Source organism: Microcebus murinus, chromosome 8 (assembly GCF_040939455.1).
Source record: "Microcebus murinus isolate Inina chromosome 8, M.murinus_Inina_mat1.0, whole genome shotgun sequence".
In the NCBI taxonomy this organism is placed as follows: domain Eukaryota; kingdom Metazoa; phylum Chordata; class Mammalia; order Primates; family Cheirogaleidae; genus Microcebus; species Microcebus murinus.
The window spans coordinates 54,646,695-54,663,538 of NC_134111.1; the positions used below are offsets into that span (position 1 = coordinate 54,646,695).

The window sequence follows — 16,844 nt, forward strand, 5'->3', positions numbered from 1 at the left end:
CCAAAGCACTGCCGTAGCCATGCCCTGAGGCAAAACCTGCCATTGATATCTTGCATCAGGCTGTTCATGGTTTATGGAAGGAAGCGTGAATGCAAATCTGCTTTTATCTTGTGGATGCAAGGGAATAGAGAAAAAACAGTCTTTAATGTCTAAGATAATTAGACTCCAATGTTTAGGCAAAGCTGAGAGAAGGGGCAGTCCTCTTTGAACAGGCCCCATAAGCTGCATCTGGGCATTAATTGCTCTAAGGTCATGCAACAGTCTCCATTTACCAGACCTTTTCTTAATCACAAAAATAGGAGTATTCCAAGGAAAATGAGAGGGTTTAAGATGCCCAAGAGTAAGCTGCTCTTGCACTAGCTTATGGGCCGCGAGTAACTTTTCAGAGGGTAAGGGCCACTGAGGCACCCACACTGGCTCCTCTGTTTTCCAGGGTATGGGCAGAGGATCCCCAGCGGCGAGCAGCCCCCAAGAAAAACCCAGCCCTTCCCAAGGCGGGGCATGCGGAGGTGGGCGGTACCGCTCACAACCTGCCGCTTCCTGAAAAACCGGTTCCTCTTTCTTTTCTAATTCCTCCCCCGCCTCCTCCCCTGAACTTGAGGAAGTAAGAGAAGAGGAAGAAGAGGAATCATCCTCAGAAATATTTAATTTCTTAAATTCTGACAGAAAAAGGCTATCTCCTCTGTCTTCTGTCCTGTCCTTTCCTTTGTTATTTTTATTCCTGGTACCTTTACATTTCTTTCTCTCCCTTTTCTTCTTTCTCTCCCTTTTCTTCTTTCTCTCCCTTTTCTTCTTTCTCTCCCTTTTCTCCTTTCTTCTTTCTCTCCCTTTTCTCCTTTCTTCTTTCTCTCCCTTTTCTCCTTTCTTCTTTCTCTCCCTTTTTCTCCTTCTTTCTCTCCTTTTTTCTCCTTCTTTCTCTCCCTTTTTCTCCTTTCTTTCTCTCCCCTTTCTTCTTTCTTTCTCCCTTTTCTTCTTTCTCTCCCTTTGCAGGTCGGGCTGCGCTTTCCCTCCCTGCATTTTCCTTTTTTGAGCTCTATATTCCTTTTTTCCACCTTTTACCGCGGTTTTTCCCTTACTGCTTCTCTCTGAGCTTGCTTCTTGCAAGTCACTCAGTGCACTTTGGCTAGCTGCTACGCGCGGGCCTGAAGTCTCATCATACAGGCATTTTATGATAATAGGCCACAAAAAGCGCCGCAGCAGAATATTACCCATTTTTTGGAAGCAGGGGAGTTTTGGCCGTCCCACACGTCAGTTCTGAACTCACCTCTATCGAGGTCGTCTCCGCTGGTGCTTCAAAGTTGCACGAGGTCCCGGGTTTCGGCACCACTTGTCGCGCCCGCCTCGCCAGCAAGGAAGACGCGGCAACAGGAGTTCTTCTGACCGTGCTTTAATGGGGTTCCCTTTAAACTTACATGATGCGGAAGACCCAGCCCGGCAGCGTGCAAGCTGCTATATACCCCAGAAGTACAACCCCTAAGCTGCGATAGGCCGCTCAACTGTCGAGCCACCAAAGCATTAGCCCATATCAGGACCCTTTGTTTGCATTCTCGCGCCACAGGGCAACCGACAATTATGCGTGCGCTGAACTTGTTAAAACAGGCGCCAACTTGTAATGGCGTTGACACCGCGCCCCACAAGCATGTTCTGGGCTTCATCAGCCATCAGAAGGTTACTCTGAGGAGTCAACCAGAACATCAGCATAGACTAGGAAGCCAGGCAATGGGCCAGCCTCCCTTCCCCAGGCCAAGACAGGCTGAGTCCAAAGCTTACAAACTGAGCGTCCACACAGGCAGAGCGGGTAATGTACACGAGTGAGGTGGCTGGATGTGAAGCTATCAGGAGTTCACGGGCAAATGAAGAGCTACTGCCCTAACAAAGGAGCCAGCCACCTCTCAGCTGAATCTGATTGTTACCACAGACGATTGTGGCCGCTTCTCTGATTTTCCCAAACAACTCAAAAACCCAAACTTTTGTATGAAGTCTCTAAGTTTTTTAATGTAATGGACGATTTTAACATATATATATATATATATTTTTTTTTTTTTGAGACAGAGTCTCACTTCATCGCCCTTGCTAGAGTGCCATGACGTCTGCCTAGCTCACAGCAACCTCAAACTCCTGGATTCAGGTGATCCTACTCAGCCTCCCGAGTAGCTGGGACTACAGGCATGTGCCACCATGCCTGGCTAATTTTTTCTATATATGTTTAGTTGGCCAATTAATTTCTTTGTTATTTTTAGTAGAGACGGGGTCTCGCTCTTGCTCAAGCTGGTTTCAAACTCCTGACCTTGAGCAATCCTCCCAGCTAGGCCTCCCAGAGTGCTAAGATTACAGGCATGAGCCACCGCACCCAGTCCAATTTTAATATATTTGTTAATTGTGTGAGTTAGGTAAGACATGCTCTTGACTATGTGGATCTGCAGATAGACACCAAGGACTGCCAGTGTGCCACCCCTGCCTGCAGCCCTGAAGTTGACATCAGCATCTTCTTTCCTGTCCTCAGAGGACCCCTTTACATTGTGCCTTCCCTCTGCCTCCACCCCTTCCCCTTGGCTTAGCCTCTGCCTTCTCCTCTTTTTTCTGAATCACACCCTCCTAATTCCTTCAGTCCAAACCCTCACTCCCTTCTCTAATGCTGTCCTCTTGTCAAAATTCCTTTCTAATTATTATATAAAAAGACCAACACCCCCCCAAAATCAATTTATGAAAAATCAAAATGAGTAAAACTTTCAAACCCTGCACTAAAAGGCACCTAGTAGACTCTTCTGTCCCTGTGGGCACTGTATAAGTATTAATATTCAGAAGCTCATGCTGTACTTGAATTTATTTTTTATTCCTATTTGATATCACCACACATATGCACTATCTTTTCTCTTGAAGTTATTGAAGTGAAGAGCCCTGTCAGCTTCCCCTGTTCAACCACACAACCTTCCTCGCGATAAAACTGGAGACACTTCATACCTTTCTTCTAAGTCAGCTGACAGTGGTCCCTGCAGCCCCCCCCCCCCCCCCCCCGCCTCCTGGCTGTTCTACCCCTATCTGAGGAGCTCTCTGAGGGAATTCTGTAGCTGGTTATCCAGCACCTCAGAAACCCAACTCTCCACCTGCACTAGGCATTTGCAGCCCTCATTTCCTGGGTTCATTTCAACTTTTGGTCATTTCACAGGACTGGGTGTCAAAATTAGGGTCAATCTTGCATCTAGAGAGAGTAGGCATTTGCCTCTATACTCAGAGGTTCTGAAAAAAGTATAATAAGAAAAAAACTAAAAACATGCCCACCTGTTCACTACAGCTGAAAACTCAGGCCACATTTCTCATCCCACCACAAAGGGGCAGGAGTCTGTGCCCTAGAAAAAGCTTCCATGCACTTCAGTCCATACTGAGCAGTGATTACTGAGTGATTACTGATGCTAGGCATTTTCCTGAAAGCAAGGTGGAAGGTGGAAGAAAAAAAAGACATGGGGCCCCAAAGCAGGTGGGAGATCCCATGGAGAAGGCGTCTCAGATGGGATCTAGGCAGTTATACACTATTTTGCCTGGAGTGCAGTCAGTATCTGTCCCCACCAATGTGGGAGAGTGAGACTTTGGGGAAGTACTTTAACACTTCCTCTAGTCACTGAGACAAGATCAAAGCCCTAACCCATCTTCCGCACCATCTCAGCATTCACAATATTCACACAGACAACTCTGGAGACAGATAAAATCTACTGGTGTGTTATGCTGGTAATTTCTTTATTTGAAGACTCAAGTAAGTCCTTTCTCTTGGAAGAATTTCACTGTCCTGGTCCAACAGAGATACAGCCCAGGGGGCAAACTCCCAAGTTGGGTATAATTCTTTGGGTGAAATGTTTAGAAGAGCCCTGACAACACAGCACAGCAATTTCCATGCAAATTTGTGCCTGTGGGGAAACATGCAATTGGCCCAACAATCTTGTACTGATGGTGCACCCCCTTCCCACTCCGGTGGGGTGTAGAAACAAGGCTCGAAGCGATCTATGTATTTGTTCAGCTTTTCTCCCTCTGAGCACGTCAGACATAAACAACTCCTGTTTCCAAAGTGTTTGCTCCACACCGCAGCTCAATGGCAAGAACTACATGGAAATGAAGTGTGTTCCCCTCCTGTCCAGTGGGACAACAGGAACAAAGGCAGTGTTTTTTCAGAAAGAAAACAAAAGCCAGGATATTAATGTTTTGTGAAACCAAAAAGGCAGGTTAACAATGTAGGGGTTACAAAGAAAAATGATAATAATAACCTACTGGATTTGGTTAATTCCAGGTGATCACAGTGCTTCAATGCACCCACCTCAATCCCATGGCCGGGGGGCTCCCTGGGGGCAGTGGTGGATGTAGTGGTGTAAAGAGTTCAGGACCAGGAGATTGTTCTGGTCTCTGCCACTCAATTCAAAATCAACTGAGGCAAATTGAAATAAACATGATGGAGTTGAACTAGTTCAGGGGTCTTCAAACAAGGGCAGAGATACATGGGCCTTGGTGCACAAAGACTTTCCAAGTAGTTACCGGGGCAGAATCAATTGCCAGTCTTCAATTTCAGCATTGTTCCCTTTCCTGAAATTAATCTGCCTAAGATTCATGCCACAAATGCTACAAATATTCTTTTTTTTCCCAATAGTCCTTTTCCTACTTGCAAAAAAAAACCCATACTCACCCAAATCTCCAGTCTTCACCCACCACAGTCTTATTCAGGTGCATTTTCCTGGAGTATGAAAACCACCGAGGCTTCCTCCTGAGGGAGAGCCTTGGAGAAAAAAACAAGAGCACTTCAGAAGGAAATATAGAAGGCAAGTACAAATTCATGGCAATCTTCTGTGCCAACTCTCTTTCCTTCTTCCTTCCCTATCTCCCTTATTTCCTTCCTTCATTTCCTAGAATTAGAATTCAGAAACAAGAAGGTTCCAAAGGGTCGCATACTAACACATTTATTTGAATTAAAAAATGAAATGGGATTTTTTTTTCCTGACAGAAAGTAAGTCCAAATTGGCAGAATGGCTTGACAATAAGGACTAGCTTTGCCAATTAATTTATATGATGGACACTCTCCATAAATTTAATGAGCTAAATCAGCAGCTCCAAAGTTTAGATGAAAATACATTTTAATCATGGATATGATATTCAGTACATCATCTAATATATACTTTGCAACTATTTAAATTTATGATAAATTTTAGATGTCAACTCGAAAAGAGTTTTTCAAAATTCTTTTATGGAACACATGAGCAAAAAAGTCTGAAGTCACTAGTATTCTAGTTAATTCTTGTCAGGTCAAACTACCTGGGAAATTTCTTGGTCTCTTTTCTATCTGTCTTTCTCTGCATCCAGCCCTATCCCCCCTAATGTTGCCCAACTGCTTTCTCAGTCCTAGCACATGAGAGGAGCCATTGTTCCCAGTACATCACTCTAAGCTCCCCCAAAAACAAAACAGAGCCGAAAGACCCAAAGATGTAGAGGGAGAAGCTGTGGGCACCAGGCATAAAGTCCCCAAAGCACCTCCCAAACATCTTGACCATCTCACAGAGGAAGAGACTAGAACAAACAGACTGAACATTTCAACTGTTTCAGAAAAAATTATAAACTGGTTTTGTTCCCAGTTCCCTCAATAGATCAATTTAATATTTCCTTCCCACACATAAGAAATAGATACATTATTAAAGATCAAACAGAATAGCATCCTTTCTTTTTAACTTTCTCTTTGTATTGTGTTCCATTAATACAATTCATTTTGTCCAAAATTATCACTCCTGGATGTGAAAATGATAAGTGAAAACTACATAGATATAGATATTGATAAACAGATATCTCCACTTCCTTTTGTTTGAGTTATAGAAGGCCAGAGTGGTAAGCATTTCTATTGTTACCAACAGCTCTCAGAAAAAAAGATAAATTCCTCAGTGACTCTTGGTAGCTACACTGCCCAACTGGTTCTTGCTCTAGACAAAAATGTTTTAAGTATTTTTGTGCATGGCCCCTTTGGTGGTCTGGTGAAGCCAATGGACTCCTTCTCAGAATACATAAAACAAACAAATAGGGATGCAAAAAGAGCTAATTATCTTGAAATAATGTTATCAAAATAATTTTAAAAGCAATTTTGTGCATAGTAATATAGGAGGGCTGTCTGGAAAGTATTCAGTCATGGATACAATGGGTACATGTGTATGTGCTTTTTCATTAATGTTAAATAACAAGTGTCAGTGGCAGGAATAGCTACTATAATTTTAAAGTAGTGATTAGTATAAATGATACTTTGAAATATCTGCAACCACTGTTATGTGATATGAAAATATCTATGATTTGATGATAAATACACAGATACTGCTGATATTACTGGGGCTTGTTGTTTATATATATAATAAAAGAAATGCTAAATTTCAGTTTGAGTTTGGTGCAAATAAAGATTTGAGTTTTTTCCCCATCCAAATTCATGGATCCCTTGCTCAGGTCAAATAAGAAACAGGCAATATTTTTAAGGCCTGCCCACTTTCCCTTTGGCCCCTTCATTTTGGCCTCTTCAAGTTGGCTCTTCCTTCCCAAGGTACCTACCCTACAGTAGGCTCAGTTAGTAGACATGATGGCTCATGAATAATAACCACTGTTCCTTGACTGTCTACCACTTTGCATAGATTATTTTTATAATTTATAACAATCCTCCCAAGCATTTTACAAATGGAGCAATTAAAGCTCAGAGAGGTTAAACAACTTGTCCAGGGCAACAAAGTGAGAGATTTGGGGTTTAAAACTCAGGTCTCCGTGGCTTATATCTTCTATTCCCATTTCCACTGCACTACACTGCCTCCTTCTGGCATGAAGAAATCTTGCATTTTAATAGTGAGTTCCTAAAAACCAAGTACTTCCAAGAAATAGATTTCTAATAGAATATCAAGTATCATCAGAGGTAGAACTCTTTGGGGATATGGAGTCTTTAGACACCCTTCCTTGCTATACAGTGACTGTTCTCCACACCCACCACCCCACTTCTGCAGAGATATAAGGAGCTGGGCCAACCCACGGAGATAATCCGTCATCCTTGTGAAGTCTTCAAGAGTTATAGGATGTGTGGACAAACAGAACCCCTCTATACTTTTGAAGAAAAAGGAGAAACTGAAGAAGGATATTTATTGCCCAGCTGTTATTCCAAGCAGTGTTCTAGAAGCACCCTGGAATTTTTTTTAATTACTCACAAAACAGTAAAGAAACTATTATCCTTTAGAGAAAAAGAATTGAGTGAAAAAAAAAAAGATGAAGAAAATGAAATGTGTAGAAATCTCCCCATCTGTATAGCTTCACAATAGCTTTTGGTTGTTACAAGTAGATTTCTCAAATCCTAGAAGGAAGCAAGCATTGGGCAAAGAAAGGGTAACATCAGAAACAAAGTTTCACAAACTTAAGTTTGCATACAACTCCATGGCAGTGTCCTCCCACTAGACTGTAAACTCCCCAAGGGAAGGGATCACGTCATTGACATGTCTATCCTCCAAAGAAGAGGTTCACAGTGATTGTTTTTTTAACTAAGACAGCTCTGGCCCCTGAACTTCCTCTGTATCTTCAGAGCATCCAAGGCATTTCTCTGCCAGTAGAGGACACTCAATGTTTCTAGCAAGTTGATTTTCCAAGCCATAAACTTTCTGGACAATGCTGTCTTCATTAATCATTGAAATGAGGCACATGTTCATCTCACTCCTTCATCCTTCCCTCCTACCAGGCTCCTTGCCATTTTAAAGTAGAACTAGTAAGTACTGTACCCACTACAACCACTAGATGACATATCCCATCTGGATCTTTACTAGTATTTGTCAGAGTCAAATATGCGGTATTCTATTAGCACTAGAAAATTAAGACAGATGAGAATGGATTTACTCTAACATCTTTTATACTACAAACATTATTTTAACAATTCTTCACTAATCTCTAACTAAATTTTCTTGTCTTCCTTATCTAGTGTTAATTCTAAGAAGCTATTTGTTAACAAATATTTATTAAGCACCTACTATGAGTTTTGCACTATTGTAGGTATAAGAAGTAGGGCACAGATTAATGCATTCACCTAATTAAAATACAATGTGATAAGTGCTAAGTAGCAGTATAGATGCAACTCTATGCATGAATAGAGAAGTAATACATTTATGTAGTGCTTCATAATTTCAAAATTAAAATTGCTTCCACACATACTAACTCATATTTCCTCAGGCCACATTTCCTTCTCTATGTGATAGGTAGGGCAGATATTATCAAAGTTGCAAGACTTGTCCAAGTTCTGACAGTGTTATCAGTAGCAGAACTAAAGCTAGAGACCACAAAAGTCTAGCACAATGCTTGAGTCTCCACTTTTACCACCCATTCCTTTTCCAGGCAGACTACTTTCTTTATAACCAATGTCATTCAATAAAACTATGCTTCAATATATTCTGAAATCTTATAATCTCACTTACGAGGGAGAGTCCTCCATCTCATTCCAAAGTTCCTCATGCAATTATTCCACCAGGTCAATGAATAGAAATGGTTAATAAACTATGAATTCTATCTTAGGGGGTTCCACTTATCTATTGCTATGGAATAAATTATTCTGAAACTCAATGGTTTAAAATAGCAACCATTTTTTTTATTTATTATGATTTTATTTGTCAGGAATTTGGGCTTGGCTCAGCTGAATGATTCATCTATTCCACGTGATGTTGATGGGGATCACTCTGCCGTATGCAGCTGGCAGATGGCCTCAATCACATGTCCAACATTGTGTAGGGGAAGGAAGATGGCTGTAAGGCTAGACTTGGCTGGGACTATCAACCAGAGCACTTGAATGTGATTCTTCCAGAATGGCAGCCTCTGGAGAGTCGGACTTCTTAGCTGGAGTCTCAGGGCTCAAAAGTGAGAAGGCAAAAGCTGCAGGATCCTGAGACCTAGCCTCACTGACAGAGCATCACTTCCAGCACACCCTTTTGGACAAAGCAGTCACAAGCCTGACCAGATTCAAGGAGAGGAGATATAGAGCCCTAACTCTCCACAAGAAGAGTGTCAAAGAATTCACACCCATATTTTAAAACAGTTACATATGGGTTTTGTTTTGTTTTTTTGGTTTTCTGTTTGTTTGTTTGTTTGTTTGAGCTCCTGGGCTCAAGCAATCCTCCTGCCTCAGTCTCCCGAGTAGCTGGGACCACAGGCATGTGCCACCACACCTGGGTAATTTTTTCTATTTTTAGTAGAGACAGCGTCTCACTCTTGCTCAGGCTGGTCTCAAACTCCTGGCCTCAGGAGATCCTCCCACCTTGGCCTCCCAGAGTGCTAGGATTACAGGCGTGAGCCACCGTGCCCAGCTGGGTTTCTTATGTTAACTTATAATTCCCCTTCTTGACCAAAGGTGGCCAGGAGAGCTGCCTCTGTTCCAATCCCATCTAGTTCCTCTTCTTATATCACCCAAGTTTGCCAGCCCTCTTCTGCCTGTGCTTCACATTCTACATGTTCTTGTCACCTGCAGTGTTGTGCTTGACATTCAGTTTCTGTATCAAGACGCTAATTACACAAGCTTCTCAGTCTTCGCCTACAGCTGCATGAGATATACACTAAGAGACTGAATCTCTAATAATTTTGCTTAAAGGTACTGTTGCTGGTCCTTTAGTGCCAAGAATGGCTTCTCTGTCCATTGGTGCTGCTTTCGCATTGCCTCAGTCCCTGAGGCATTCTGCTGCTTCCTTGTATGTAAGTATGTCAGTTCTGCACTGATCTCTGCCAACTTAAAACTGAGCTCTCAGAGTAGAGTCTTTACCTCTCCTAATAGAATGTTTTTTCTCCCAACAGTATACTTGAGACTAAATTGCAAAATGGATAAGAATATGAGCTTTGGGATCAGAAAGATCTTCATTTCTACTTACAGCTCTACCCTTTACTGTGTGATGTTGTCCAAGCCACTTAATATCTCTAAACTTTAGTGTCCTAGCCTGCAAAAGAGATAAAGATACATACTTCATACAGTTGTCAAAAGGATTAAATGGGATTGTGTAGATGAAGCAATTAACATTGCCTGGTACTTAGTAAATATACCTACTTACGTGGTAACAGTAGGAGTAGGAGCATTGCTAGATAGTGGTTAACAATATCTAACTAATAAAGGACTATGATAGTATAAAGTACTGATAAAGATGCAAATGGATTTTTATAGCTCCAATCCTCTCTCCATAGTTACATAAAGTGAACTTAAGTAAAAATGTAGGTATGCATGCAGATATACATATATACATACACATATGTCTAGCTGAAATATTTACATTTTCCCTTTTCACCAGGTATATTTTATTTCTCTCTTAAATGTCCACATAGGTATTCTCTGTCAGTCATTCATACCAGCATTTCAAATAATTTTTATAAGAGAATCTACCTGTCTTAGAAAAGCATTCAAATTTAATTGTTAGGTTCAGCTGATCACAAAGAATACAACATGATGAAAATGTCTCTGGAGCATCATAAAGAAACACTTTAATATTTAAGATGGTTGGAATGACGCCAAGGACTGAGAGACAGTCTGCCTATCACCAGCTCAGCTTCAAAAATACAGTTCTTGGCTCCAGTCCGCAGTTCAATGAATGTGATCAGTGCAAATACAAGGTGAATAAATCTTAAAGATACTGAACTAAGTTATTTCCCAACACAAGAACACAAGGGACAAGACAATCTTGATTAGTCGATGCCCAAGATAGTATTTCATTTTAGACTAGCTGATGTGAAGGTTAATGCTATTGACTCCCCCTTTGAATCTTCTTTAGAGAAAACCAATATTCTGCTTTGAATTGGTTATTATCGCAACACACTCCCCATATTTAAGATCTGTCAATATTCCTTCATCTGGGAGATTCTTAAGGTCTAAGGTTTTACTGGTCCTGACGTGAAGTAATCTACATCACAATCTCCACGCAATTCACTTCACTTACACGGTTCAACCTTTCTGAACAGTGAGCTTTTCCCAACAGGGACTATATTTACATACCATTCATTCACAGCCATGCAGAGGAAACAGGGTGGAGAATAGGGGTACGGGCATTTCAGAAGCTCTGAAAATCTGTTTCTCAATAGGCAGTGAAGGATTGGAGGAAACATTGAAAGCTCCTAGGTTTAAGTATGGCCTATTAATTTCCTAGGGCTATCATAACATAACACACTGTGTGGCTTAAACCACAGAGATTTATTATCACAGTTCTGGAGGCTAGAAGTCCAAAATCAAGGTGTTGGCCGGGTTGGTTCCTTGTAAGGACTATGAAAGAGAATCTGTTCCACACATCTCTCCTAGCTTCTGGTGGCCCCAGGCATTCCTTGTCTTACAGCAACATAACTCTAATCTCTGTCTCCCTTTTCACATGCCTGTGTGTGTTTACATCATCCTCCCTCTGTGCATATCTGTCTCTGTGTCCAAATTTCCTTTTTAAAGGTTACCAGTCATATTAGAGTAGGCCCATGCTAATGATTTAACCCAGTTACCTCTGTAAATACACTTTTTATAAACTCTGTAAGATTATGTTCCGAGATACTGGGAGTTAGGACTTCAACATATCTTTCTGGGGGATACAATTCAACTCCTAATATTTAACATGCAAAACTCTTTGAGACAAACAGAGCAAGGAAGTGGCACAGTCACATTATAGCAATTCAGGCCCAGGAAAAATACCAAAGTAACACAAAATATTCCCTTTCTTGTCTTCCAAAACCATTAATATCTTTCTATTGTTTAGTCTCCTTTTCTGCAAGTTACCATTATTATAATATCATTTCACTTACAATCTCTGTAATTTAAAGCACAGGGAACAAGTTGATAACTTTTTTCCCAGTCTGGTCTAGGAATCTAGCTCCCAAGTAGATTCTTCTGTTAGGTACAAGATTCTCCCAAGTTTTCTGTTTGCTACTTCTTTAGCAAGAGGGTTTAGTATAACTTGCAGACAACTCCTCTGTATTTTACTTTGCTGAGAGAAATAGCTGTGCATGGTCATTATCATTAGACATAAGTTAGTTGAAAATTGATAAAAATTTTTCCAAATGTTGGAAAACTGATCTCATCTTTCTCAGAAGAATGTTTTTCCTCTCTTCACCTTTGGCTTTTAGCTTCTTAGAACCAACGCCATCCAAGAAGGGTTTAAATAAAGAGCCTACAGTATTTATGATGTTCCTATGCCATAAATATTGCCTCTGCCAAGGACCAGCCTCTTGGAAATGGACTTTCAGTTACTCTCAAGTACAATTCAAGGAAGAACACTATGAATCTTGGAATGTCTTTTTCCTTTACCAAAAGTTCATGTTTTTAGCTCTTCAACCTCCTGAAAGACTAGGTAGCAATTACCATACTAGAAAGACAAGAGACTAATTAATATAAACAATATTTGAATCCAACTTTGGATTTATGTAAGATTTTGAGACTGTACTCCATAGCAGAAGCAATAATGTGCAAAGTAAAGCCAATGTAAGAAATGCTTAGGTTAATCTTAGTAACTGTATCTATCTTGGACTGGGTGCTAAGTTTTGCATATTCCAAAGTCAGAGGAGGAGCCATGGTTCAAAAGACATGGAAAGAAACAGTACAGAAAAGTGTCTAGTCGCTAGAACTTACAAGTCAGAGTCACAGAACTATAACTTAATTCTGAAAAATTTGAAAATGAAATGTCAAAATCAAAGGACTACTTAGTGGCATCGTATTTTTACCTGAGTAATTGATACACAGAAAATCAAGTTGTAGAAAGTATATGTGCAGCAATAACAGCCTCACATTCATGTCAACATGTGGATTTCTGGATCTTTCCAAAGGTACCAACATATGCTAGATGAAAGAAAAATAAATATTAGAATCATCTTCCCCAAACATGGCCTATTAATTCCAGAGATAAAAGTCATTTAGTTTAATGGTTGTTTGGCTGCTTGTGCTATAGTGCACTAGTTTTAGATATTTTTCTTTCAAGCAAAATTGTAGCTTTACCATACATACATTTTATATGTCGTAACTAGAATAGTTGTATTGCATGATCTCAAAACTAGGAGAGCCTTTATCAGTTATCTATCTTTTCAAAGTGGCTTTTACAAACATGATTACTATATCTCACATGAGCTTCCAACAACTCTGTATGGGAGATGGAGAGAATGTCATTAACTCAAAAGAATACAGAGGTCCCCAGTGGATGTGGGACTTGCCCAAACTCACCCACAAGACAGAGCCAGGACCAGGTACTCTATGCCCTCTACACCCTCTTTTCACTTCTATTTCATGTCCACCCCACTTCCAAACACTGTGCTCAAATACTTCAGCATCTGAGTCACAGTTCCTCTCTCTCTCTCCTACTTTTAACCATCATACAAAATAGCAGCAGCATGCATACTGATGACCACAAATTCTTTCAACAGATCTCACCTTCAACTCCATTACATGTTAGCCACTACTTGGATTTTCTCATCACTAGGAACTGCTCCTCTAAAATTTCTAGTCAGTTCTTTCTTTCTGATACAATCTCCTTACTTTCTTCTGCCCCCCGACCCCCCTGTCTACTCAATCTGCCTTTTGCCATAATCAGTCAAAAAATACCAATTGAAAACCTACTGCACCAGGGCCTAAGAAAGAGATGGAAGACCAGCTAGACACTGACCCAGACCATACTGAACTTGCTCCCTCAGCCCAACCCACAGCTCTGACCACAGTCCACACCTGCTGCAAAGGCCTCAACTGTCTCCCCAGCGATAGATGGTCATTTCAACATTAGCTTCTCTAGCAACCCACAGTCATTCAGTTTGTTGATCTTCCATCATTTTGATCCCCAACTCTGCATCATTCCATCATTCCCATTCTCTCTCCCAGACTACCTTGCTGCCAGATAAGGTCATAAAACTATAATAACTCGGTCTCCAAAAATTCAAATTATCCAACTTGACCTAAGGCCTTTAAATTACTCCAAAAGGCCCAAAGAGAACCAAAGAATGAGTGGATGTTTTCAAGATACAGATTTTTGGTTTACAATAAGATGGAGCCTTATAACCACATCAGCTAACCAGCAACCAACTGATAATGAGCTCAGTGTTACTGTTGGTGTTTAAGAAGAGTTTAGATCAGATTCCCAGACATGACTGGAGAGACCTTTAAAACATAGAACCTTAGGTTCCACTTCAAACCTACTGAATCAGAACCTCTGCGAGGTGTATTTCTAAAGCTTTTCTAGGAGATTCTGATGCAGCCAATCCACAGGTGGACGTTAGGGTCCCCCCTGGGCTAAACTACTGATTGTACTTTTTTCCAAGACACAATAAAAGTGATTTCTTTACCAAGGAGAAGTCTAGATTGGATGGTCTGCTATTATCATTTATTCTTCTTCTTTCTTCCTCCTCTACCCAAACCTGAAGCCTGCTAATCTTGCCTATTGCTTACACTTCCTTTCTTGTCCCAAATATGGCACTTAGGGTTCAACACACTGATGCAACCTGAGAGTGTCACCCCCACCCGAGTCAGCCCTGTCAGTCTAGGATTCCCACCAGACATTCTGGAAATGACCACAATGGATGGACATGTGGATCCTACTCATTCCACCTCTATCAACATGAAGCACCACACCATTTCTTAATTTTCCCAATAATATGGATTGACTACTTGTTCTTTATGTTCCACAGCTCTCTTGCCTCATTTGTAATGACTTTATGTTAGCCAAAATGAATATTTCTTCATTTCTGCCCTTACAGAAAAAGGAAAAGCCGGATGAACCTTGTGTCTTTGCTAGACTAAATGCTTAAATACATTTGTTGCTGCCATTGGCCTCTGTGGACTCTGCTGCAGAGTGCAGCTTATGTCACTGACAAAGATGTCTTGAAACATCTTTATGGTCAGTGAAAAGATCAAGCATTACCTCCAGTGATGGTAAGATCCAAATAGCCAGTTCCAGTAACATCCCTGAATATGAGTCATACATCTGATCAGTTGATTTATAACAAATCTCTCCCACATGTATCTTGATAAAAGCAGATATTTCAGGTTTTTATTTTTTCACTTAAAGCTCCCTACCAAGGCTTCACTTTTCATACTTTTCAGTTGTCAGGTTAAACTTAAATTTAAATTAAATTTATAATTTTCCTCATTTACTATTGGCATAATTGACTATATAATCCTTTTAAAAAGTTACCTGCAAATATAGTTGGTTACTTGACCCAATTTCATATACACACACAAAAAAACAGGTCATACTCTAAATGTTGTCTCTTCTTGTCTTTTTCATTAAATTGCAAAAGATTTCATACAGGTCAGTATAGCTGGTGCCTCCTTACTTTCATTTTTGTAACCATCTTCTTTATTATTAATAACAGTGATGACAATAAAAATAGTAATAATGCCTGCCTGCCTTCCTGAGAGCACAAAGGTCTTGGCCCTTTGTACAGGCATGCACTAAAATATACAACAGATGCTATGTATCATTTTTTTAACATCTTTAATGTCTTAGCCAATTTTCCTTTACTTACTATGTAAGTTTCTAACACTTCTCAGCTACTAAAGGCAAGAGAATGGTTTAAAAAATTAAATTAAATTAAAATTGCCTTCTCTCCTTTTTTGTCCTTTTCACAGAGCGGCCTCATATTTTCAGTCTTTCAAGTCTCATATACACATCACAAATCAATTGAAATTGGATAGACATTAGAGAAATACTTTAATTTTCTTCTCAAGGAAGAACGAAGGCCAAAATTTATGTAGCAGTTTTTCCTAACTGTGGAAGTACCTAGAGAAGATAAATGTGACTTATCTAGAAGTGACCTATGTCTCCAAGGTAAAAACAAGTTTCAGACCCACAATCCAGACTGTTCTCTTCTCACCCAGTATAATTCACCACTCCCCTTCCCTTATTAAATCAGCCTTTTGGAAATGTGACTTCTCTTCATCTGGTAGACCACTTACTATCGATGAAACAGGCATTGGTTTGTTGATTATTTCTTTATAGGCGCCACACTTCCCAATCCAGAGGCAGCTACAAGATGACAGATCTGGAGGTACAGATCAAGTTCTTCTGAAACACAGAAAAATAAAAATGATTAAACAAAAGCCCTCGCTTAGCCTAGATCTTATTTTTTTATTCAATTCAATTTACTAGACATTTATGGAACTCTGATTGTCCTAAACAAAGTTCACTTGAAAATCGAACCTGAGGGACTAGAGACAGGGCTTGTCAGACCATCCCCGGAGGAAGGCAGGGCAGCTGGTGGAGGAGAGAGGAGAACAGTCACAGCTCAGGTGTGGATCACAGAGAGGGGCAACGGAGACAGCTGGAGACCACATGGAGAAAGACTGTGAAGCTGAGAAGGAAGATAAAGAGGGGAGGATATCGGAAACGATCAAACCCAGAGAGGCTCGGGCCAGAGAAAGGGGCAGGGGGATTCCCTCCCCCCACACACGCACTCAGCAGCAACGGGACACTAAGTTTACTGAAGGCTTTTCCGCCCTCCATAACCCAGGCAGCAAATAAGGAATAGCAGGGTGAACTACAGAGTCACAGGGCAGTCTGTGGGGGGCTCCCCACCAGAAGAGTGCCACAAGAGGCCAGAGTGGCCAGCTTTCTTCCACCCGGATACTTCCTCCCCCGCACGTCCCCAGTTCACTGTAACCAGAAAAGCGGTTTGCGCCTGCGCTGACTGGGCGCTGCGGCCCCTCCCCTCCATTACAACCCTGACTACAGGTTGAGCCGAGAAGTTCCCAAATGGTCGTTTTTCTCCGCGCTTCCCAGGGTGAGGTCTCCACAGAGAGTGGGGCCCACCGCTGTTCCCTTGAGGACTTGTGGTGGAACAGGCGTGTATAATTTGGGAACTTCCTACCCATTGGTGTTTTGTGGGGTTGGACTCAGAGT

The 16,844-nt window shown here is 41.0% G+C and overlaps 1 long non-coding RNA gene across 2 annotated transcripts; it reads right to left on the reverse strand.

The window, feature by feature from the left end:
• Positions 1-3,710: 3,710 nt before the first annotated feature.
• Positions 3,711-16,592, reverse strand: LOC105883035 (uncharacterized). Of its 2 annotated transcripts, none has more exons than XR_001159612.2 (6): positions 16,521-16,592; positions 15,902-16,010; positions 12,688-12,802; positions 9,879-9,944; positions 4,667-4,756; positions 3,711-4,119 (listed from the first exon to the last, which is right to left on the reverse strand). It is a non-coding gene; the product is annotated as an uncharacterized LOC105883035 (long non-coding RNA). The 2 variants fall into 2 exon arrangements; XR_001159609.2 differs by lacking the exon at positions 16,521-16,592 and adding an exon at positions 16,146-16,294.
• Positions 16,593-16,844: the final 252 nt, after the last annotated feature.